This window comes from Salmo salar, chromosome ssa02, assembly GCF_905237065.1.
Source record: "Salmo salar chromosome ssa02, Ssal_v3.1, whole genome shotgun sequence".
Lineage (NCBI taxonomy): Eukaryota > Metazoa > Chordata > Actinopteri > Salmoniformes > Salmonidae > Salmo > Salmo salar.
In genome coordinates, this window is record NC_059443.1 from 11957226 (window position 1) to 11983323 (window position 26098).

At 43.7% G+C, this 26098-nt stretch overlaps 1 pseudogene; it reads left to right on the forward strand.

Moving 5' to 3' along the window:
- The first annotated feature begins 619 nt into the window (after positions 1–619).
- Positions 620–24693, forward strand: LOC106606031 (DENN domain-containing protein 3-like; annotated as a pseudogene).
- The last annotated feature ends 1405 nt before the right edge of the window (positions 24694–26098 follow it).

A 26098-nucleotide genomic window follows, 5' to 3' on the forward strand; every position in this document is an offset into this window, starting at 1 on the left:
TGCTGACCATGTTAACAACTAACCTGCTGACCCTGTTAACAACTAACCTGCTAACCCTGTTAACAACTAACCTGATGACCCTGTTAACAACTAACCTGATGACCCTGTTAACAACTAACCTGCTGACCCTGTTAACAACTAACCTGCTGACCCTGTTAACAACTAACCTGCTGACCCTGTTAACAACTAACCTGCTGACCCTGTTAACAACTAACCTGCTGACCCTGATAACAACTAACCTGCTGACCCTGTTAACAACTAACCTGTTAACAACTAACCTGCTAACCCTGTTAACAACTAACCTGATGACCCTGTTAACAACTAACCTGATGACCCTGTTAACAACTAACCTGATGACCCTGTTAACAACTAACCTGATGACCCTGTTAACAACTAACCTGATGACCCTGTTAACAACTAACCTGCTGACCCTGTTAACTAACCTGCTGGCCCTGTTAACATCTATCCTGCTGACCCTGTTAACAACTAACCTGCTGACCCTGTTAACAACTAACCTGCTGACCCTGTTAACAACTAACCTGCTGACCCTGTTAACAACTAACCTGCTGACCCTGTTAACAACTAACCTGCTGACCCTGTTAACAACTAACCTGCTGACCCTGATAACAACTAACCTGTTAACAACTAACCTGCTAACCGTGTTAACTAACCTGCTGACCCTGTTAACAACTAACCTGCTGACCCTAACAAGGTATTTGTGTACAAATGGAGGATAGGTAATGAATGCACCTTTAAATATCAAAATGCTTTCCCTCCCCAAATGTGTGCAAATGTAATTATAATAACCAGCAGTGGTTGCCTTCTTCGAAGAAGTGGAATATTTATACCCTTATTGCGACTTTGTTAACACTCAATTTAAATTGAGTGTTGTTGTATTGTTACGACATTGCAAATTGCTCAGTAGATGGCACTATAACAAAGTCGATAGAGAAACCGAATGAGTCTTCTGACAATTTAGTATAGCGGTTTTGTTAAGTAGGCAATGCAGCTTCTTAACTTCTACGACAGCAAATTAGAATGCACAAGGTTTTGAATTCCTTACAAAAGTAGGAGAAACTGCATTTTTCCAGTACACTTGATTTTGTATCCTTTCTGAAAGCAGGAAGCAACACACTTAATCGCAGTCAGACAGATAACAGCATTTCCTGGGAAGGTCAATTGAACTGCATTGTTTACAGAGGTGTTTTGACTGTCTCTTTCGGTGGCTATAAATTCATTCAAACAAATTTCTTTGGCCCGTGATCTTGGATTAACGACGGACCAACAGGTTGGTGAAGACATTACTTTGCATTTGAAATAAATCAGTTAAAGACTAACTTTCTGTTTTGACAATTTACATTTTTGTATGTAGCTGAGCTACCTTCTATATTTTTATGAAAACATGAATATGCTTTGACAGTGATGTAGGCACCGTAGCTATTGATTGACACACAACATGGAATTTGATCATCACATGCTCTTGGCCTATAAAGGTATCTTGGCTCTTTCAGTATGGTGTGTATGGAAAGAGTGCGGAGGTAATCAATGTTGCCAAGTTTTCCAGAGACACCAATTCATCAATGGAAACTAAATGCATTGTATGTCAGTCAAAGAGTACTGAACAGGCTGGGAATATGCGGAGATAAGGATGAAGTAGACAAAATGAGTGTCAGATTTGAGCCTATTTCACTGTAACACATTAATTTTAGTGCTGCTTCTAATTGTCTAGTTCAGACTACAACTGCAATGGACTTGTGACATAAACCGCTGAAATCACATAAAGCATTTCATGGTTTCAGTTCTGCAGCTATAATGACGTGATGCATGTGTAACACTTGTTTCTCTCATATGCAAAGCTATGCAGGAACTGGTGACGGGTCGCTTTTCAGACAGCCCATTAGAAAATCACTCCTCTATTGTAGATGCCAAAGGGATATGAGTGCAGTTACCAAGTTTTTTTTTTATTTCATTTTTTTTGTTTAAATCTAAAAAGGCACTTATTTTCAATACAGTAGCACTAGGCCACCCACCCATCATAAAGTGAACTGTGCCACTCCTCAATAGAGTTATCTCCATCTTCAGCACACATGAATCCAATTTGTCCAGAAATTCCCCTCAAGCAAGGAAATTCAATTAAAGTTGGTTTATCGTGTATCTCCTGAGGTGGCTGCCTTTACATGGCTACAGCTGTATGTCCTCCAACTCTGCTTTGTTGTTTGGTGAGGTGATGCCGTAGTTGCTTTTTGATGACACCTTTTTTAATGGTTTCTCAGAGCAGAGGACGCTCTCTTTAATTTGGTTTGTTGTCCTAGTAGTGATCAGGTGAGCTGTGTTTCAAGCCTGAGCCTCTTGGCTTGTTGTTGTAAATATCTATTAAAAGGTGATATAATATAATAAGCAGGATGTCATGTGCTCTTTATCTTGTTAGCAAGCTGCTGTGATCAAGGGTATAACAACTTACCCAAATGAACAAGCTAAGGAGTGTGACTTATGTTTCTGAAGAACAATCTCTTTCTGTCTCTCGCCCTCTCTCTCTCTCTCCCTCTCTCGCTTGCTCCTCCAAAGTACACATTCCATGCTTGGATGTGATTTCACCATTGTGAGCCTGATGTACAGAGGAGGAAAGACATGTTCTGATGGCAGACCATCTTCCCTCAGGGTTACTGGAAGCATGTGTTGTCGTCGGAGCCTCTGGGGATAAACTCAAGGATGTCTACCAGGTAATACCAATCAGCAAATGTATTTTTTAATACAGAGCTTATTAGAGAGATGAGCTAGATCGTTGATTAGAAATGTAAAATGGAGGTTAACATGGATTGTTCTGTTTAGTCTCTACAGCAGGGCAACACGACAACAGACATCCTTTCTTTAGACCCAGAGGTCTTGCAAGTCCACGTGCCTCCATTTGTGACCAAAGAGAATGCAGATGAGTCTGGTGTCCCCAGAACCTTCAGTTGAGTCCAGTGCAGACGGTCCTTCATCAAGAAGAAGGAGAGGCCAGTGGTGGCTCCTAGTGGCCCTGGAGGGGCCGGGAGCAGTGAGGGGGCCACTGTCACGGAGGATGTCAGCATCCCCAAGGACATCGACCTCATGGCCCTGCCTCAACTCTGCTTTCCAGGTAGAGGTATATTGTGAGGCTGATAGCCAGTTAAATTTGTCATTGTTGGGATTATAAAGATGACCTGACTTGAGGTAAACACCATACCAAAATGAAGGCTGACAGACATCCCTATTTACAATGTCATTAAAACATTAGCTTGAAGACATCGCCCTATGCACTGTCTAACAATAGAGAGATACAAATAATCCTTACTTTTCTGAAATCAGGGGGGTTTCAAGTAACAAATGAACCAAAAGAAGAGCGTTTGTTTTCACTTTCTAGTCTTCACGGATGTGTTCGGTAACCAAACCCATGGAGTGGTTGTTCAGTGTTGTAGACCATTTCAGGTGGGTGTCTTTCCTTTTTATTCTCCTGCATAAACATGTCATCATTTTCATTCTAAAGCTGTGCAAAACAAAAGTGTTAAACGCTTTCGCTATGACGCTCCTTCCTGCGAAAGACTCAATGCTCACACAGTTGATTTGTCACTTCTGTCCTCGTAGGAAGGGTCGGTGTTCTATCAGAATGGACACTGGTCGTCCACCAGGACCACTAAGCTCTACACTGCTTATGCCATCTGTGTCATATCCAAGCATCCTTATTCCAATGCTCTGAAGGACTGTCTGTCTTGGTATGGGTCAATACGTATTCACTACAGCCATATCTGTGTGTTGTCATTTCTTAAATCATTCTCTTCTGTACACTTCCGTAGTTTGCTGGTGCAGCTTAGAACATGCCGGTTGTCTGAAGAGAGGGTGAAGGAATTTGCAGCCAAACTGTCTCTAGTGCCCATTCCACATCCTGGACAACTACATGTGGTGAGCTGCTTTATGTTATCCAGTCCATCTATCCAAACTGCTAGGCTACCTGAAGTGCCAGCGGTTGGTTGTATTTTAACACCACTCACTCTACATGGACAATGCATTGTTGGGGTTTGATTCCTCCTCGGTCCCTCACGTCTCCCCCTCTCTCCATCCTACGGTCTGAATACAAATGACAAAAGAAATACAAACTACTACTACTACCACCACCTCTTTCTTCTTCCTTCTTGTGTACTGATATTGATGATGTGCTCACCCCGACTGTGTCCAGGTGTTCAACCTGAGACCCCTGATGATCATACTGCCTTCCAGAGAGGATAAGGAACACCCCGCTGTAGACCTGGACCTCCATTTGCCCTTCCTGTGCTTTAGATCCAAACAGATTTTACAGGTGAGTAGAGAGTTATGTTCAGACTGGTAACAGCATTTTACCATGAAGTGGTGTTTTGACTTCTGCCCTGTCTGGCAACAACTCTGCTTTTTCTGCTCTGCTCTACTCTATTCTTTCTGCTGTACTCTTTCTGTTCTACTCTACTCTGCTCTTTCTGCTCTACTCTTTCTGCTCTACTCTTTCTGCTCTACTCTGTCTGTTCTACTCTACTCTGCTCTTTCTGTTCTACTCTACTCTGCTCTTTCTACTCTACTCTACTCTGCTCTTCTCTTTCTGCTCTACCCTGCTCTGATCTACTCTTTCGACTCTGCTCTTTCTACTCTGCTCTTTCTGCTCTGTTCTTTCTGCTCAACTCTGCTCTACTCTGCTCTTTCTGCTCTGCTCTTTCTGCTCTGCTCTTTCTGCTCTACTCTTTCTGCTCTACTCTTTCTATTCTGCTCTACTCTGTTCTACTCTTCTCTTTCTGCTTTACTCTGCTCTTTCTGCTCTGCTCTACTCTGCTCTTACTGCTCTGCTCTTTCTGCTCTGCTCTTTCTGCTCTATTCTTTTCTGCTCTTTTTGCTGTACTCATCTCTTTCTGCTCTACTCTACTCTGCTCTTTCTGCTCTACTCTTCTCTTTCTGCTCTAATATACTCTGCTCTGCTCTTTCTACCCTGCTGTCCTCTCCTCTGGTTCTATTGACCCCTGGCCCTGTGTTGGTTTGCCCAGATCATCACTGGTATTCTGATGGAGCAGAGGGTAGTGTTCTTCTCAGCTGACTGGGCCCGCCTCACCCTGGTGGCAGAGTGTTTCATGCTCTACATCCACCCCCTCCACTGGCAGCACCCCTACGTACCCATCCTCTCAGCCCAGATGCTGGACTTCGTCATGGCTCCCACCATCTTCCTCATGGGCTGCCACCTCAACCACTTTGAGGAGGTCGCTGCGGTAGGAGGCTTTGTATTAGTAGTAGTAGTTTCTTTATTGCAACCTTGGTACATCCTTTATATAACCATGGTTATGTCTGTGTTATTTGATGTCGGACAACAATATGATTTTCATGATGTCGTTGCGTCAAGTGTCCAACTGTCCATAAACAGTGTTTAGACCTACTGCTTGGTTGTACTGTCTTGTTCCGTTTCCAAACAGTTGAAATGTCATAGCAGTTGGAGAAAGGAAAGCTTTGACTTTTGAATGTTTTTGGAACTCTCTTCTATTCTCTGTGACAGGAAACAGACGACCTGATCTTGACTAATATTGATGATGGAACAGTGTCTTCCTCCTGCTCAGAGACTGTTGACCTACCAGACGTCCCCTTCGCTTCGGCAGAGTGTTTTACCAGCGGTAGGACACCCCCCCCAAATGGCACCCTGTTCCCTATATAGTGCACTACTTGGGAATAATGTACTACTTATGGGCCCTGTTAAAAGGTAGTGCACCATATAGGGAATAGGGTGCCATTTGAGAATCAAATCAAATTGTATTCGTCACATGGTTCATAAACAACAAGTGTTGACTAACAGTGAAATGCTTACTTGCGGGCCCTTCCCAACAATGCAGAGAGAAAAATGTAGAACAAAAGAATAACAGGAGGAATACATAGACAATGCAGACTATGTGCTCTGGTCTGTGCTGAAGCTCCCTACAACTGAAATGACACATCCATTGTCTCAATAACACAGAATGAGGTTATTGAGAGGTAGAATACCACATCAGTTATCACTCACAGTCATGCTTATATAACGTTGTTTTTGTGGCAGTGAGTGAACAACAGTTTTCTCCTCTTGCTGCTCTATAGGAGGAAGGGCCTCCAGCTACAATATGATCTAGAGGTGTGTGACCAAGGGGCCGGCACAGACGTTAATGAGATGCGCATGCTGAGAAGACAATGGCAGCAGAACCTGAACTGGGAAATACAGAAGGTTACCTTGGAGCTCATTGTCAACATGTTCAGGTCAGTCGTTCTGTTCACACTCTCTTTCTGAGGTGTAGGGCTTAAAGTATGACATCATCATACACATCGGGTGGACTTCCTGCTTACAGACATCAACAAGTGAATTCAAATCTATCAATACCGCTCTCCCTTGAGCAGTGCCCACACTGGAAAGAGCCAATAGTGGCATATGTGAGATTTTGTTGGTGTTGTATCTGTAAGGAGGAAGTCAACCCGGTAAGGTGTAGGAAGATGTTATATTTCCTTGTCTTTAAAGGCACTAATTAGCCCGTGTATTAATGGTCCGCCGCATTTCTGCCTTACATCAGAGATGTCAGTGGTCGCCTGAAATATGAACACAGAGTGTTTAACAGTGAAGAGTTCCTGAAGACCAGAGAGCTAGCTGACCAACCCTTTTATAAAAAGGTACATGTTGAAGTAGCCTCTCAGATCACGATCACTATAAAGAGTACGGTTGATTCCTACATTCAGTTTAGACATGTGTATCCATATAGGTCTTGGAGACACACATCTTTCATTCATTCCTGAAGGACCGCCTCAATAGGGAGATGGATGCTTTCACACGCATGGAAGTCAACACTCGCTCAGAGACACAGAAGTAAGCTCTCACTTACAATATCCCTTTCCTGCGTATCCCTTCCCCTACCCTCCAGCTCACTTTTCTCCCTGATGGGTACAGTGATGGTTAGAACGAAGCCTGAGTTATGGCACCACTGCTAACCTGCATGGACATGTTATGGAATTCAGTCCAATTATTAATTTATACAACATACCGCTGCAAACCTGCTTTGTTAACATCAAAGGAAGAGTTTCTCCACAAGTCTGATCCAGTTATCCAGTCTGTTGGATGTTGTATTGTTGTTGAATATTTGAATGTACAGCAGAGGGGTTTTTCTCAAACCTCTCTTCTAGAACCCCCATCCATTTACAGTGTTTGAGAGTTTCGATGATTAGTTGACCACTTAGCCTTGGTGATTAGTTGACCAATTAGCCTTGGTGATTAGTTGACCAGTTAGCCTTGGTGATTAGTTGACCAGTTAGCCTTGGTGATTAGTTGACCAGTTAGCCTTGGCGATTAGTTGACCAGTTAGCCTTGGCGATTAGTTGACCAGTTAGCCTTGGCGATTAGTTGACCGGTTAGCCTTGGTGATTAGTTGACCAGTTAGCCTTGGTGATTAGTTGACCGGTTAGGCTTGGCGATTAGTTGACCGGTTAGGCTTGGCGATTAGTTGACCGGTTAGCCTTGACGATTAGTTAACCAGTTAGTGCTGGAATAGATCAAATAAGTGAAAGAGACTGGCTAGGGATACTGGAGGAGCAATTTTGGAAATTATTGAATTCTGTTACATAGCACCCCACTGCAAACATGCTATATATATGGCTGGGGGAGACTCAGTGAGAGGTTTAAGGTCTTGTTTGGTGTTCGGGGTCTTGTTTGGTATTCGGGGTCTTGTATGGTATTTAGGGTCTTGTATGGTACTCAGTCCTGTATGTATATTAGGGTATTGTATGGTATTTAGGGTCTTGTATGGTATACAGTCCTGTATGGTATTTAGGGTCTTGTATGGTATACAGTCCTGTATGTATATTAGGGTCTTGTATACAGTCCTGTATGGTATTTAGGTCTTCTATGGTATACAGTCCTGTATGGTATTTAGGTCTTGTGTGGTATACAGTCCTGTATGGTATTTAGGGTCTTGTGTGGTATACAGTCCTGTGTGGTATTTAGGGTCTTGTATGGTATACAGTCCTGTATGTATATTAGGGTCTTGTATGGTATACAGTCCTGTATGGTATTTAGGATCTTGTATGGTATACAGTCCTGTATATATTAGAGGTCAACCGATTATGATTTTTCAACGCCGGTACCGATTATTGGGGGACCAAAAAAAGTCGATACCGATTAATCGGCCGATTTAAAATAAACTGTAACCATTTATTTATTTTTTTATTTAGTTATTTTTTTTTATTTTTTTTTTCATTTTTTTTATTTATTTGTAATAATGACAATTACAACAATACTGAATGAACACTTATTTTAACTTAATATAATACATCAATAAAATCAATTTAGCCTCAAATAAATAATGAAACATGTTCAATTTGGTTTAAATAATGCAAAAACAAAGTGTTGGAGAAGAAAGTAAAAGTGCAATATGTGCCATGTAAAAAAGCTAACATTTAAGTTCCTTGCTCAGAACATGAGAACATAATGCCTTCCTCACCATCTTAAATAAGCATGCCCCATTCAAGAAATGTAGAACCAGGAACAGATATAGCCCTTGGTTCTCTCCAGACCTGACTGCCCTTAACCAATACAAAAACATCCTGTGGCGTTCTGCATTAGCATCGAACAGCCCCCGTGATATGCAACTTTTCAGGGAAGTTAGAAACCAATATACACAGGCAGATAGAAAAGCCAAGGCTAGCTTTTTCAAGCAGAAATTTGCTTCCTGCAACACAAACTCAAAAAAGTTCTGGGACATTGTAAAGTCCATGAAGAATAAGAACACCTCCTCCCAGCTGCCCACTGCACTGAGGATAGGAAACACTGTCACCACCGATAAATCCACTATAATTGAGAATTTCAATAAGCATTTTTCTATGGCTGGCCATGCATTCCACCTGGCTACCCCTGCCGCAGTCAACAGCACTGCACCCCCCACAGCTACTCGCCCAAGCCTTCCCCATTTCTTCTTCTCCCAAATTCATTCAGCTGATGTTCTGAAAGAGCTGCAAAATCTGGACCCCTACAAATCAGCCGGGCTAGACAATCTGGACCTTTTCTTTCTAAAATGATCTGCCGAAATTGTTGCAACCCCTATTACTAGCCTGTTCAACCTCTCTTTCGTGTCGTCTGAGATTCCCAAAGATTGGAAAGCAGCTGCGGTCATCCCCCTCTTCAAAGGGGGGGACACTCTTCACCCAAACTGCTACAGACCTATATCTATCCTACCCTGCCTTTCTAAGGTCTTCGAAAGCCAAGTCAACAAACAGATTACCGACCATTTCGAATCCCACCGCACCTTCTCCGCTATGCAAACTGGTTTCAGAGCTGGTCATGGGTGCACCTCAGCCACGCTCAAGATCCTAAACGATATCGTAACCGCCATCGATAAGAAACAATACTGTGCTGCCGTATTCATTGACCTGGCCAAGGCTTTCGACTCTGTCAATCACCACATCCTCATCGGCAGACTCAATAGCCCTTATCTCAGCTCACTGGTCACCAAAGCAGCACCCACCTGTAGCACACGCTCCAGCAGGTATATCTCTCTGGTCACCCCCAAAGCCAATTCCTCCTTTGGCCGTCTCTCCTTACAGTTCTCTGCTGCCAATGACTGGAACGAACTACAAAAATCTCTGAAACTGGAAACACTTATTTCCCTCACTAGCTTTAAGCACTAGCTGTCAGAGCAGCTCACATTATTTCTATTTCTACTTTGCACTTTCTTCCACTACAAATCTACCATTCCAGTGTTTTACTTGCTATATTGTATTTACTTCGCCACCATGGCCTTTTTTGCCTTTACCTCCCTTCTCACCTCATTTGCTCACATTGTATATAGACTTATTTTTCTACTGTATTATTGACTGTATGTTTGTTTTACTCCATGTGTAACTCTGTGTTGTTGTATGTTGTCGAACTGCTTTGCTTTATCTTGGCCAGGTCGCAATTGTAAATGAGAACTTGTTCTCAACTTGCCTACCTGGTTAAATAAAGGTGAAATAAAATAAATATGAAAGCTGGTGGTTCCTTTTAACATGAGTCTTCAATATTCCCAGGTATGAAGTTTTAGGTTGTAGTTATTATAGGAATTATAGGACTATTTCTCTCTATACGATTTGTATTTCATATACCTTTGACTATTGGATGTTCTTATAGGCACTTTATTATTGCCAGTGTAACAGTATAGCTTCCGTCCCTTTCCTCGCTCCTACCTGGGCTCGAACCAGGAACACATCGACAACAGCCACCCTCGAAGCAGCGTTACCCATGCAGAGCAAGAGCGAGTGACGTTTGAAACGCTATTAGCGCGCACCCCGCTAACTAGCTAGCCATTTCACATCGGTTACACCAGCCTAATCTCGGGAGTTGATGGGCTTGAAGTCATAAACAGCACAATGCTTGAAGCATTGCAAAGAGCTGCTAGCAAAAGCACGAAAGTGCTGTTTGAATGAATGCTTACGAGCCTGCTGGTGCCTACCATCGCTCAGTCAGACTGCTCTATCAAATCATAGACTTAATTATAACATAATAACACACAGAAATACGAGCCTTTGGTCATTAAAATAGTCGAATCCGGAAACTATCATTTCGAAAACAAAACGTTTATTCTTTCAGTGAAATACGTAACCGTTCCGTATTTTATCTAACGGATGGCATCCCTAAGTCTAAATATTGCTGTTACATTGTACAACCTTCAATGTTATGTCATAATTATGTACAATTCTGGCAAATTAATTACAACCTTTGTTAGGAATAAATGGACTTCACACAGTTCGCAATGAGCCTGGCGGCCCAAACTGCTGCATATACCCTGACTGCTTGCACGGAACGCAAGAGAAGTGACACAATTTCCCTAGTTATAAGAAAGGCATTGATGTTTATGGTTAGGTACATTGGTGCAACGACAGTGCTTTTTTCACAAATGCGCTTGTTACATCATCACCCGTTTGTCAAAGTAGGCTGTGATTCAATGAGAAATTAACAGGCACCGCATCGATTATATGCAACGCAGGACATGCTAGATAAACTAGTAATATCATCAACCATGTGTAGTTAACTAGTGATTATGTTAAGATAAGTTTAATGCTAGCTAGCAACTTACCTTGGCTTCTTGCTGCCCTCGCGTAACAGGTAGTCAGCCTGCCACGCAGGCTCCTCGTGGAGTGCAATGTAAGGCAGGTGGTTAGAGCGTTGGACTAGTAACTGGAAGGTTGCAAAAACGAATCCCTGAGCTTACAAGGTAAACATCTGTCGTTCTGCCCCTGAACAAGGCAGTTAACCCACCGTTCCTAGGCCGTCATTGAAAATAAGAATGTGTTCTTAACTGACTTGCCTAGTTAAATAAAAAAATTACAATTATATTTTACAAATCGGTCTCCAAATATACCGATTACCGATTGTTATGAAAACTTGAAATCGGCCCTAATTAATCGGCCATTCCGATTAATCGGTCGACCTCTAGTATGTATATTAGGGTATTGTATGGTCCTGTATGGTATTTAGGGTATTGTATGGTACACAGTCCTGTATGTATATTAGGGTATTGTATGGGATACAGTCCTGTTTTATATGTGTCTGATGTCAGAATGAAGGCGATGACCGACAACCCCAGGAGGCCCACTATGCAGGAAATGGCCAGGAAGTATAGCAGCGACCCAGAGAACCGTCTGAACAAGAGGCTGGGGATGAGCCTCCCCAACCTGGGAGAGGAGCGCCACCTCAACCTCCTCAGACAAACCTCCCTCAAGATCATTATCCCTGAAAATGGTGAGTACACTCTTAAAAAAGATTGTTCCAAAGGGTTCTTCGGTTGTCCCCATAACCCTTTTTGGTTCTAGGTAGAACACTTTTGGGTTCCATATATAACTCTCTGTTGAAAGGGTTCTACATGGAACCCAAAAGGGTTCTACCTGGAACCAAAAAGGTTTTTTCAAGGGGTTCTCCTACCCTTTTAGGTACTAGATAGCAACTTTTTTTTAGGAAGGTTACAAAATTCCAGCAATTTTCCCCAAATTCCCAGGTTTTCCAGAAATCCCAGTTGGAAGATTACTGGAATTAGGACGAAGTAAGCATGAAATCATCCAACCAGGATTTCTGGAAAACCAGATTTTGCAACCCTAGCAGTGGGAGGACTAATAATAGCTATCAACTGATTAACACATATACTGTGATGTTAGTAACATTACACGGTTACATTAACATTACTCCGTAGCATTATGCACTATCTAAAGGACTACTCTACATAACACTGTCATAACAAGTCAGGTCTGTTGTCAGCTAATGAAAATTGACTTTACACTGCTTTAACACAAACTATTTAGTGTTACGTGGCTCTTATGACAGATGGTTACAGTAAAGTGTAGGTCATTAGGCCTTGACTTCTGTGAACAAGAAGATTCATCTTAAAGGGAATTTTCACAAATGTTCAACTTCATATTCATCCTCAACGTCAACATATGTTAAAATGGCGTCTTTCTATGTTCGGTAGTCAAAAAGATAGAGGGAGATAAGTGTTTCCAATGACATCATCGTTGAGCATCATGTGATTTTAACCAATTATGAGCAGCCATTACCTACTAATTGTCTCCTAATTGGTTGATAATGTCATTGGAAACATCTTCCTCACTTTTCTTCTACAGAACATAGAAACACGCCATTTTCACATATGTTGATGTTGGGGTGGTGCTGGAGACGATGAATATGAGGTAGACCATTTTTGTTTGCAGTGTCACTCTTTGTCTTTTTCCACACAGCCTTCAAGATCCCGCCCAAGCCTGTGAAGATCTTCAAGCTGCCAGAATTTCCTCCTCCCATGGTGCACCACCATGTCCAGAACTACTATGGAGAGTTGATCATACTACTGGGGAAGGCCATCTTCTGTGTTCCTCCTGAGAACTCCACCCTCCTGGCCAGGTACTTAGTTTACAACATAGGGATTATTAATTTTATTAAGTCACACTTTAAACACACTAGATCTAAAAAATGGCTTTATTGGGCATTTGTAAAGTCCTCATAAAGTGACCGGACCGCCAAGTTTATAAAGGCAATGCTCCTGCTGATAGCAACGAGAGGCACCTGGCGGGTGAGACAGAGAGAGGGCGCATTAGTGTGTGTCCAATCAGTCACAATACGCACTACATACATGCTTCACAAATAATTTATAAGTGAAGTCCTACTACTCTCCATACAACCCTTTCCCTATTTCCAAGGTACTTCTACCTGCGCGGCTTCATGAACACGCTGTGTTCCAAGCGTCTAGATGCCCTCAGCGACTTTCAGAACCTCTACAAGACGGACATCGAGATCTTCCCCACCGACCTGGTGAAGGCGCTAGTGGACTCGCTGCAGAAGGACGAGCGCTCCCAGGCGGACCGGCGGCCAGAGCTCAAGCGGCTCATCTTCAAGGTGAAGACAGACCACGAGATGGTGCTGGTCCAAGCTGACGACCACGTGAAGAAGTTTCAGCTCCCTAAGACCCACATGCTGCAGGAGGACTTTGTGAAGCGCATCCAGGAGTCTGGGATTGTGAAAGACGTCGCCACCATCCATAGGCTGTTTGTGGCTCTCACTGTGGGTAAGTTGAGACTTACCATCCATAGGCTGTTTGAGGCTCTCACTGTGGGTAAGTTGAGACTTACCATCCATAGGCTGTTTGTGGCTCTCATTGTGGGTAAGTTGAGACTTACCATCCATAGGCTGTTTGAGGCTCTCACTGTGGGTAAGTTGAGACTTAACATCCATAGGCTGTTTGAGGCTCTCACTGTGGGTAAGTTGAGACTTACCATCCATAGGCTGTTTGAGGCTCTCACTGTGGGTAAGTTGAGACTTACCATCCATAGGCTGTTTGAGGCTCTCACTGTGGGTAAGTGACTTAGCGGTCAGGCCTCTCGTTGACAGGACATGGAAATACATGAGCAGTACAGTATGGTTGTACTGTAACAATAAGATCACCCATGATAATAAACAAGTGATTGATCTGTTAATACAGTTTGAAATACAGTACCACTCTGCCTAGGAACCCAGTGTGTATCATCTTTATTAATAGGATCTTGTAAGAGTGACTTTGGATTCAGTGACTTTGGGTTTGAATTCAGCCATGAGTAGTCCCTCCAAATCAGTATTTTACATTGACTCCTCATTGGATGGTAAGCAAAAGACTGTCCAGTTTGTCTGCAGCATCCCATCGTATGACTGGCCAGCGGGACTCATGTGGCATCTCTTTTATTTTTCTCTCCATCTTCATCTCTGCTTGGGTTTAACGTTCATTCCATGACATCACACATGAGATGGATGGCTGTTGTTTCATGGGGCGTCTTCAGCTATGGAAAATGTATAAATGTGCTCTTTGCTTTGACAAAACAGTGTTCCTGTTTACAATGGATGCTGTTTGAAGAGGTTTGTTTCTATTGGCTTGTATGACATGGATAAACATGAAAGTAAAATGATGGAATGCATTTGCATGGTTTTAATGTGCGTTTGATGAGCATGTTCTCTACAGGCTGCTGAGACTTGTCATGCCTTGTTTACATTCACACCACCACTGTCACGTCCTGACCCTAGTAAGATGTCATTTTCTATAGTAGAGTAGGTCAGGGCGTGTTTTGGGTTTTTCTATGTTTTATATTTCTATGATTTAGTTCTAGTTTTTCTATTTCTATGTTTGGGTTAATCTCCAATTGGAGGCAGTTGATCCTCGTTGCCTCTGATTGGAGATCATATTTAAGTAGGGGTTTTTCTTCCTTGGTTTTTGTGGGTAGTTGTTTTCTGTTTAGTGTATGTCACCTGACGGAACTGTTGTCGGTCGTTTTGTTGTTTTGTTAAAGTATATTCATTAAAAAGTAAATATGAGCACTATACACGCTGCACCTTGGTCCCCTTTATACGACCCTCGTTACAACCACTCTTACAACGAATAGCTCCTTGAAGACTGAAGCTTTCTTCTAAGAGAAGGTTACCTCTGTTTCCAGGGTAACAGAAGCAGATTGACGTGGAGGTGTTCCGTGTGTTCTACACCTTCTGTTTCCAGGGCAACAGAAGCAGATTGACCCAGAGGTATTCCGTGTGTTCTACACCTTCTGGAAAGAGACGGAGTTGGAGGCCCAGGACGTTCACCTGCCAGCTGAGGTCATAGAGCACCTGGACAACAACGAGTGTGTCTACAAGCTGTCCTGCTCCGTGAAAACCAACCAGGGAGTGGGTAAGATCGCCATGACACAGAAGAGGCTCTTCCTGCTCACTGACGGGGGGCCTGGGTTTATCGAGATCACCAAGTTCAGAGACTTAAAGGTGTGGTTACTTTATGTTTAGGCACTAGTAGTAGTACTGTTCAGGGATGAGTTCTTTAAAAGCTTTGTAGTCCTAAAATAATCTTTCACAAATATAGGCAATGGATGAAATATGATCTTAGTGCTATGAAGCTTTTGGAAATTCACTCAGTAATCAATAATACTGAAGGGTACATTGGTATGACTACAGTGTATTGCCTTCAATGTTTGGCTTTATTCAAATGAAAATCTGCCATGATGACGATGACACATTTGCTATTCCTCTCCTCACATTTCAGATGAATGCATTCAGTTGTCCAACCGACTAGATATCCCCCTTTCCCTCTCGTCTCTGTCAGGAGGTGAAAATCTCCTTTGCTCCTTTCCTGCTGCTGAGGATCCCGTCTCTGAAGATCAAGTGCAGTCTGAGGAAGGAGGTGTTTGAGGCCAACCTGAAGTCTGCGTGTGACCTGTGGAATCTCATGGTCAGAGAGATGTGGGCTGGGAGGATGATGGCAGACGACCACAAGGTAGGATATACACCGGATCTCAAAGACTGGTGCTGCATTCAGTAGGGTATAATGTAACCAAGTTGAATTCATTAAACTAACCCCTTCAGCTTGAAATACCCCAACCCGCACCATGGAATTGCTAGCTTTTCGGTGGCGCAGCAAAGCTGTTAAGCAGTCCAAGTCCCAGTGACTTCTGTTAATCACTTTGTGGAACGTGTGGGTAGAAATATAAGGCATAGGTTTCACCCTCCTGAATGCGTTCTGTGGTTATTCATAGTCTTGAAAAACATGTCACGTGTCACATTATTTTATTACCGTATTATGAAAAAAGTATAAGATCGGTTGGCACCTAAAGGGATATTAATCTTACAGTACAGGCTTGTCCCACCCCCCTGGCCTGATGGTTTCCTCCAGGCTTCCTAAAGGGATACTAATCTTACAGTACAGGCTTGTCCCACCCCTCTGGCCTGATAGTTTCCTCCAGGCTTCCTAAAGGGATATTAATCTTACAGTACAGGCTTGTCCCACCCCTCTGCTCTGCTGGAAAACATTATGTTTTGCCCTTATTATATTCTCCTAATGTGATCTCCCAAACTTATTGTGATCTCCCAAGCTGTTTAATTGGCTGTACTCATTGTACATTGTAGTGTGTAGTAGGTTGTGTATATATACTTGTATGACTATGTCTCTCTTATAGGATCCTCAGTACAGGCAGTGTGTATAAGTTGTCATGTTCCCTTTGAGGATCCTCAGTACAGGCAGTGTGTGTATAAGTTGTCATGTTCCCTTTAAGGATCCTCAGTACAGGCAGTGTGTGTATAAGTTGTCATGTTCCCTTTAACCTGTTGGGGCTACAGGTTAGCAATGAACCCCGAGTCGGGATTGCTAACAAGGCTGGAAATTCAAAACATCAAAAATCTAATAATTTCAATTTCTCAAACCATCAACTATTTTACACAATTTAAAAGATAAACATCTCCTTAATCTAACCACATTGTTCGATTTTCAAAGAGGCTTTACGGCAAAAGCATAAAGTTAGATTATGTTAGGACAGTACATAGCCACAAAAGTACAAACATCCATTTTCAATTCAAGGTCAGGCGTCACCAAAAGCAGAAACCAGCTAGAATTATGCACTAACCTTTGTCAATCTCCATCAGATGACACTCCTAGGACATTATGTTATACAATACATGCATTTTTTGTTCCATCAAGTTCATATTTATATCCAAAAACAGCATTTTACAGTAGCGTGAAATTCAGATTTCTTTCTTCTCTGAAATGCTTCCGGTGAACATAACAAAATTACTATTCGACAACATTGGTAAATTATAATATTGTCATTCAAAGAATAATATATTATCATCTCGTAATTGCTACCGAATGGCCAGATCTCAAAATAACTTTACTGGGAAATCACATTTTGCAATAAACGGGGTGCTATGCTAAGAACAACAGGCTATGCTATACAGTTAGCATCATCTAAAATCGATAATAACATTGTAAATACCCCCTTACCTTTGATTATCTCCATCAGAAGGCAGGATCCCAGGTCCGGAAGGCATTCCAGGTCCGGAACAAATGTGGTTTCTTTTGACAAAGTTCATAATTTATGTCCAAATAACACCAAGTACTTAGCGTTCATTATGCTCCCACAAAACGTGGTTGGGGGGCTGGTAAAATCACGCCGAAAAGCTAAAAAAACCTAGTAAATAATCTATTTATGTTCGTTCAAACATGTCAAATGTTGTTTAGCATTAATCTAATGTTAAACATCAGTAATATTTTCACACAACCTATCCTATGTCTAGATAAAAAATGATGACAAACTCACGTTTCTCAGATTTATGCGCAGGCGCAAAAAAATGAAGTGATGACATGTCAACTTCCTTGGATTCTAATTTGCTCTCTGTTTATCATAGACGCTTCAAACAACTTTATAAAGATCGTTGACATCTAGTGGAAGCCGTAGGTGTTGCGAAATGAATCCTTTCTCACTATGGTATCTATAAAACAATGACACTAAATAGTACAGTCACAAAATTCACATTTTTTTAAATCTATTTTTCACAGGTTTTTGCCTGCAATATGAGTTTTGTTATACTTACAGACACCATTCAAACTGTTTTAGAAAATTCAGAGTGTTTTCTATCCGAATGTGTTAATAATATGCATATCCTAGCTCCTGAGTTGGTGTAGGAGGCAGTTAAAAATGGGCACATATTTTTTTCAAAATGTCTCAATACTGCCCCCGAGCCCCAACAGGTTTAAGGATCCTCAGTACAGGCAGTGTGTGTATAAGTTGTCATGTTCCCTTTAAGGATCCTCAGTACATGCAGCAGTCTTTAACTAACGTCTTGCTCATGGATGCTGTGGTTGGGTGCCTTCAGACCCAGAAGGCCGTATTTGCCGCCTCCAAACTGGCATACTTTGACAGAGTGAAACATGAAGGTATGCATTATGGGCCAGATACACTGTCGATTTGTTTTTTTGCATATAAATCATCTGTGAGCTTTACCATTTGTAGCTAAATAGTGGGGTTCCGGATTCAGATTTAGCCTGGTCCTGGACTAAAACACAAACTCAATGGAGAATCATTGAAAATGTATTTAGTCCAGGAGTTTCCAGGAAACCACCCCTTGGAGTTCAAGGATCAAGTATACAACTAAATCAATGACATCGGATGTCCCTCTGAAGAACAATAGTGCTTGATATTCATTGTGATTTTCTGTAATCAGGATAGTGATTCACATTCTGATATGTCATTTTTTTCTGCTTTCTGTTTCGTTGTCTGTAAGCAGTTCCTATGATGGTTCCAAAGACAACATCGGAGACGTTGAAACACAAGATCAATCCATCGCTAGACCTCCCAGCTCCACAGACTGTACACGTCTTACTCTACACACCAGGTGAGGGGAAACAGACAGCTGAGTTTCTATTACACTACACACCAGGTGAGGGGAAACAGACAGCTGAGTTTCTATTACACTACACACCAGGTGAGGGGAAACAGACAGCTGAGTTTCTATTACTCTACACACCAGGTGAGGGGAAACAGACAGCTGAGTTTCTATTACTCTACACACCAGGTGAGGGGAAACAGACAGCTGAGTTTCTATTACTCTACACACCAGGTGAGGGGAAACAGACAGCTGAGTTTCTATTACACTACACACCAGGTGAGGGGAAACAGACAGCTGAGTTTCTATTACTCTACACACCAGGTGAGGGGAAACAGACAGCTGAGTTTCTATTACTCTACACACCAGGTGAGGGGAAACAGACAGCTGAGTTTCTATTACTCTACACACCAGGTGAGGGGAAACAGACAGCTGAGTTTCTATTACTCTACACACCAGGTGAGGGGAAACAGACAGCTGAGTTTCTATTAGTCTACACACCAGGTGAGGGGAAACAGACAGCTGAGTTTCTATTACTCTACACACCAGGTGAGGGTTTACAGACAGCTGAGTTTCTATTACTCTACACACCAGGTGAGGGGAAACAGACAGCTGAGTTTCTATTACTCTACACACCAGGTGAGGGGAAACAGACACCTGAGTTTCTATTACTCTACACACCAGTGAGGGGAAACAGAGAGCTGAGTTTCTATTACTCTACACACCAGGTGAGGGGAAACAGACAGCTGAGTTTCTATTACTCTACACACCAGGTGAGGGGAAACAGACAGCTGAGTTTCTATTACTCTACACACCAGGTGAGGGGAAACAGACAGCTGAGTTTCTATCATAGTTTCAGTCTCTTATCTTCACTCTGATGTATCTGCCTGTAAGATAGAAGCTGTTTACATGCCAGTTAAGTTCATGTGCTAACGTGTCCTGTAAGGTGCATGTCCTAACGTGTCCTGTAAGGTGCATGTCCTAGCGTGTCCTGTAAGGTGCATGTCCTAACGTGTCCTGTAAGGTGCATGTCCTAACGTGTCCTGTAAGGTGCATGTCCTAACGTGTCCTGTAAGGTGCATGTCCTAACGTGTCCTGTAAGGTGCATGTCCTAACGTGTCCTGTAAGGTGCATGTCCTAACGTGTCCTGTAAGGTGCATGTCCTAACGTGTCCTGTAAGGTGCATGTCCTAACGTGTCCTGTAAGGTGCATGTCCTAACGTGTCCTGTAAGGTGCATGTCCTAACGTGTCCTGTAAGGTGCATGTCCTAGCGTGTCCTGTAAGGTGCGTGTCCTGTAAGGTGCATGTCTTAGCGTGTCCTGTAAGGTGCATGTCCTAACACATCTGAGTGGAAACCAGAGGAGCTTTGAAGCTGTAATAGTTGGCTGCAAATACACATTAGTGGAAAGCATTCAGACAGGCATAATTATTTGTCTATTCTCAGCTGTTTATGATGATGAGTACATGTGCCATGTATTGTCAAAGTCTGTCTCATTTCTTCACACTTGTCAGGTGTGGTAACTTATGAACTTGTTGTACTGTACAGTATGAGTCAACAACACGTAATATATCACTGATCAGCTCAACATTTGAAATTGTTTTTTTTACATTGGTTAAAAGTAGAGGCTCAGAGCTACAAAATGGTATATCATACACTGCATTTTTGAGGAACAATGGGAAAGTAATTCTGCAAGTTGATAAACTTGTAAACTCACTTTTTTTGAGAAAAGGGCCTTTTGAATGTTTTGGAGAACTCTCCTTTGTCTACACCCATTCAGCATCTTTCACACCCTCTGAAGCCAGCCCCACCCATCTATTTAAGGATTCACATGTGAGGTCATATGCTAAACAGTGAGTAGTGTAGTAAAGATTAAGACTAAAAGTGGTAGTAGCCTACAATAAGGAAAAATTCCAGGTAAACAGAAAGCGTCCAGATAAAAAATACTTTATCAATATTAGATGACGCTTACCCAGACACATTTGTCTAAATTGATGGGTCATGTGAAAGAAATGCTATAACCGCCAGCCACATCCAGTGGTGGAAAAAGTATTAGTGTCATACTTGAGTAAAAGTAATGATACCTTAATAGAAAATCACAGAAGTAAAAGTAAAAGTCACCCAGTAAAATACTACTTGAGTAAAAGTCTAAAAGTATTTGGTTTTAAAAATACTTGAGTATCAAAAGTAAATGGAATGAAATGTACTTCAGTATCAAAGGTAAAAGTATAAATCATTTCAAATTCCTTATATTAAACCAGACGGCCTAATTTTAATATTTGTATTTTTATTGACGGATAGCCAGGGGCACACTCCAACACTCCAAGACATAATGTACAAACAAAGAATTTGTGTTTACTGAGTCCGCCAGATCAGAGGCAGTAGGGATGACCAGGGATGTTCTCTTGATAAGTGTGTGAATGGGACCACTTTCCTGTCAAAATGTAACGAGTACTTTTGGGTGTCCAGGGAAAAATGTATGGAGTAAAAAGGACATTATTTTCTTCTTTCTGTAGTGAAGTAAAAGTTGCCAAAAATATAATATTATGATCTCCAAGGCACTGAAAAAACCCAACATATTCTATGTTGTAATGCAGAGCTACAGTATATACCGTATACATATAATCTATATGCCTGTGGGAGTATCCATTGACTGGCTGACCAATGGATTGTACGTTTTAAGGTTTAGTGTATTTGTATTTTGATGTAGACATTCGCAGCTAAAAGCTGAATTGCTGTGACTGACTACAGTCTCTCTCTCTCTCTGTTTATCCAGGCCAGTTGAGTTACTCGGAGGTAGACGGAGATGGGAACCCCAAGCTGTGGTGTGCCCTCAGTGGTGGGATTCCATCATTTACATAATTGACACTCACAGCATGTCCTGCATTAAGCAGCTGACGGAGCACCGGCATGAGGTTATGGACTTTGCCCTGGAGGAGAGTGACAAGATGAGGTAAAATGTTACACATATAGTACCATATGTCTGTGTCCCTGAGGGCACCCTATTCCCTATATACTGTAGGACACTCCTTCAATCTACAGTCACTTCACCCTCACAAACTGTTAACCCATGTGTGATGCTCAGGATTCTATGTTGAAGGAAGTATAATGTGTTAGAACTGCCTGTTCAAATGGCCAATGCACCTTTTGCAGAAAGTAGTTCTTCTAACTGACCTCACCCCAGTATCATTTTGAAAGGCTCTTAGAACGTGGAGTGTTCAGTGTTCTGATGCCTATTTCCAACCAGCAGATGGCAGCAGTGTACTTAAACTACACATTACGTTGCCCTCAGTGAATCATCAATAGTTAGACCACAATCAGGCTTCTACATGGTGCTTGTTTTAATCCAACTGTCCCTCTCCTCCCTCCCAGCCAGACATACTCCTGTAGTGCCGATGGAACAGTCATTCTGTGGGACCTCTCAACACTAAAAGTGAAAAAGCAGTTTCAACTGACCTGTGATAGGCTTATGTCCATTCAGCTCTTCAATGGAACACTGTGGTGCTGTAAGTAAACTCACTCAGTCATAGTTACTCTAACTGTATATTATTATTTTATATACTCCTACGTATTGTATACCCTGCCAGTGATCAATTAACAGTGTGTCAACTGACCACAAGATAACATGCTAACAACAGCAAAGCATCTTGACAGAAACTTTAGTTTGTTTTGTTTCTATCTGTTGTTATGTTGACTAGGTGCCAGAGACGGCATCGTTGAACTGAGGAAGAACGGAACGCCACATCGTAAGATGACACTTCCTGAGGATCTACAGAACATGCCCACTGAGTTCAGCAGCCTCATCCTCTTCTTAGAGGTAGTAGGCCCATGTTCCCTTCATCTTGGAGATTTCACTGAACCAAGATCTTTATCTCATGCTAGGCCTTCACCTTGGAGATTTCACTGAACCAAGATCTTTATCTCATGCTAGGCCTTCACCTTGGAGATTTCACTGAACCAAGATCTTTATCTCATGCTAGGCCTTCACCTTGGGGATTTCATTGAACCAAGATCTTTATCTCATGCTAGGCCTTCACCTTGGGGATTTCATTGAACCAAGATCTTTATCTCATGCTAGGCCTTCACCTTGGAGATTTCACCGAACCAAGATCTTTATCTCATGCTAGGCCTTCACCTTGGAGATTTCACTGAACCAAGATCTTTATCTCATGCTAGGCCTTCACCTTGGGGAGTTCATTGAACCAAGATCTTTATCTCATGCTAGGCCTTCACCTTGGGGATTTCATTGAACCAAGATCTTTATCTCATGCTAGGCCTTCACCATGGTCTCCAAGTGGTCTCAATAATCAAGCCAGACACTATGTATTTTTGCAGCCTTCCAACAGTCAGTTTGCTTGTCATGAGAGTGTCATGAGCTGATGGCTAAACCAGTCCACTGTGTGTTTCTTTCAGAGGGGCCAGTTGTGGACGAGCTGTTCTGATTCTGACGAGCTCTGTCTGTGGCACTGTAAAGACCTGACCAAGCCTTTCCTGAGGGTGCAGCTGCAGAACTATACAGGGGTCAACTGTATGATCAAGGTTAAGAATCAGGTGAGAAAATAATGTTCTCAGTTGGACACCTGCTGTTCTTTGCATGTTTTGCTGGTAACACTTTATTGGAATGGTACCAACATAAGAACCTCTTTAACACATTACTATTAACACATACAAAACACATTCATTAGATTCTGTCAACAACAGTCTTTGTCAGGTGTTGCAATTTCTACAAAAGCTTGTAAAGTAGCAGTTAAAATAGTACAGTACTTAGAAATGATACCGTACATTCCACCCTACCATCATTAATTTTTCTTCTTTCTCATAGTAATGATCAGAGTATCCAGAGCGAACGCTGATTTTTATTTCAGTAGTAAATGTCACAGTACAACTGCAAATCCTCAACAAGCTCCTCTTCATTGTTTGTCTCCTCCCCCTCCCTCGTCCAGATCTGGGTTGGCTGCAGCGGGCCGAGCCCTGACCAGTGCAGGAGGAGTGGGAAGATCTACATAGTGGACACAGAGAGCCACAGTGTAGAGAAGGAGCTGATGGCCCACACAGACAGTGTCCAGGCACTGTGCTCTGCAGAGGGCCGCTATGTACTCAGCGGCTCCGCCTGCCAGGATGGAAAAATCGCCATTTGGAAGGTTGAGTAGAGGACGAGTAGCCTGGTCCAGTATCTGTTTGTGTGGTTTTGCCAAATCTTTTAAGTGAATAAAATGTTTGGCACAACAATGACAGGAGTTTCCTAAACAGCAGAAATAGATGTGGGACCAGGTTAGAGGAAGAGCCCTGCAGACCCTGAGGAGTCCTACAGGTCTGAAGAAAGAAAGGCCCTCAAACTCAACTCTGAACCTGGAAGCCAGTTCCACTGCTTTGTTTCATTGTTCCCCTCTAATCAGGGACTGATTTAGACCTGGGACATCAGGTGGTTGCAATGAATTAGCAGGTAGAACAGAAAAGCAGCATGCTCTGGACCTCCAGGGGTCAGAGTTGAACGTCCCTGCTATAGACTATAAATTGTTCTTATTTTCCCTGAACACCTCAGAGAGACAGTGAGCTTCTAAATGTTTTTTCAAAGCTTTGTTCTAAAATGTGCTTTTCCTGTATTAAAGACTCAAGGTTGGCCATTTTGTTTTTCACATCCTTCCACGTCTGTGTCCCAAATGGCCCCACGCTGCTCCACCTTGTGGTCTCCCCCCCAACTCCACCACGCTGCTCCACCTTGTGGTCTGCCCCCCCAACCCCACCATGCTGCTCCACCTTGTGGTCTGCCCCCCAACTCCACCACGCTGCTCCACCTTGTGGTCTCCCCCCCAACCCCACCACGCTGCTCCACCTTGTGGTCTGCCCCCCAACTCCACCACGCTGCTCCAGCTTGTGGTCTCCCCCCAACCCCACCACGCTGCTCCACCTTGTGGTCTCCCCTCCCCAACTCCACCACGCTGCTCCACCTTGTGGTCTCCCCTCCCCAACTCCACCACGCTGCTCCACCTTGTGGTCTGCCCCCAACTCCACCACGCTGCTCCACCTTGTGGTCTGCCCCCAACCCCACCACGCTGCTCCACCTTGTGGTCCCCCCCCAACCCCACCACACTGCTCCACCTTGTGGTCTCCCCCCCCAACCCCACCACGCTGCTCCACCTTGTGGTCTCCCCCCAACTCCACCACGCTGCTCCACCTTGTGGTCTCCCCCCAACTCCACCACGCTGCTCCACCTTGTGGTCTGCCCCCCAACCCCACCACGCTGCTCCACCTTGCGGTCTCCCCCCAACTCCACCACGCTGCTCCACCTTGTGGTCTCCCCCCAACTCCACCACGCTGCTCCACCTTGCGGTCTCCCCCCAACCCCACCACGCTGCTCCACCTTGTGGTCTCCCCCCAACCCCACCACGCTGCTCCACCTTGTGGTCTCCCCCCAACCCCACCACGCTGCTCCACCTTGTGGTCTGCCCCCAACCCCACCACGCTGCTCCACCTTGTGGTCTCCCCCCAACCCCACCACGCTGCTCCACCTTGTGGTCTCCCCCCAACTCCACCACGCTGCTCCACCTTGTGGTCTGCCCCCAACCCCACCACGCTGCTCCACCTTGTGGTCTGCTCCCCAACCCCACCACGCTGCTCCACCTTGTGGTCTGCCCCCAACCCCACCACGCTGCTCCACCTTGTGGTCTGCCCCCAACTCCACCACGCTGCTCCACCTTGTGGTCTCCCCCCAACTTCACCACGCTGCTCCACCTTGTGGTCTGCCCCCAACCCCACCACGCTGCTCCACCTTGTGGTCTCCCCCCAACTCCACCACGCTGCTCCACCTTGTGGTCTCCCCCCCAACTCCACCACGCTTCTCCACCTTGTGGTCTCCCCCCCAACCCCACCACGCTGCTCCACCTTGTGGTCTCCCCCCCAACCCCACCACGCTGCTCCACCTTGTGGTCTCCCCCCAACCCCACCACGCTGCTCCACCTTGTGGTCTGCCCCCAACCCCACCACGCTGCTCCACCTTGTGGTCTCCCCCCAACCCCACCACGCTGCTCCACCTTGTGGTCTCCCCCCAACTCCACCACGCTGCTCCACCTTGTGGTCTGCCCCCAACCCCACCACGCTGCTCCACCTTGTGGTCTAAACTCTAACCCCCCCCCTCGCCGTACTCAGCAGCACCACCTTCTTCAAAAATCCTTGTGAGACCCTGCTATTCCCTACATACACTACTTTTGACCAGGGCCCTATAGAGAATAGGGCGCCATTAGGGACGTAGACAGTATACAGTGGACAGTGAGGCTCAGGGAATTACATGATCATGAAGAACCCTGTCATCCTCTGTTCTCTTTACGTTGGGGTCTGCCTTTATATACTGGATGATGATGTAATAGCATTTCTCTGACTGTTTCACAACGTTTGGATTTATTTCACTAACAATATTCTGGATTCACTAAATGTCTGCTTTCAGATTCATA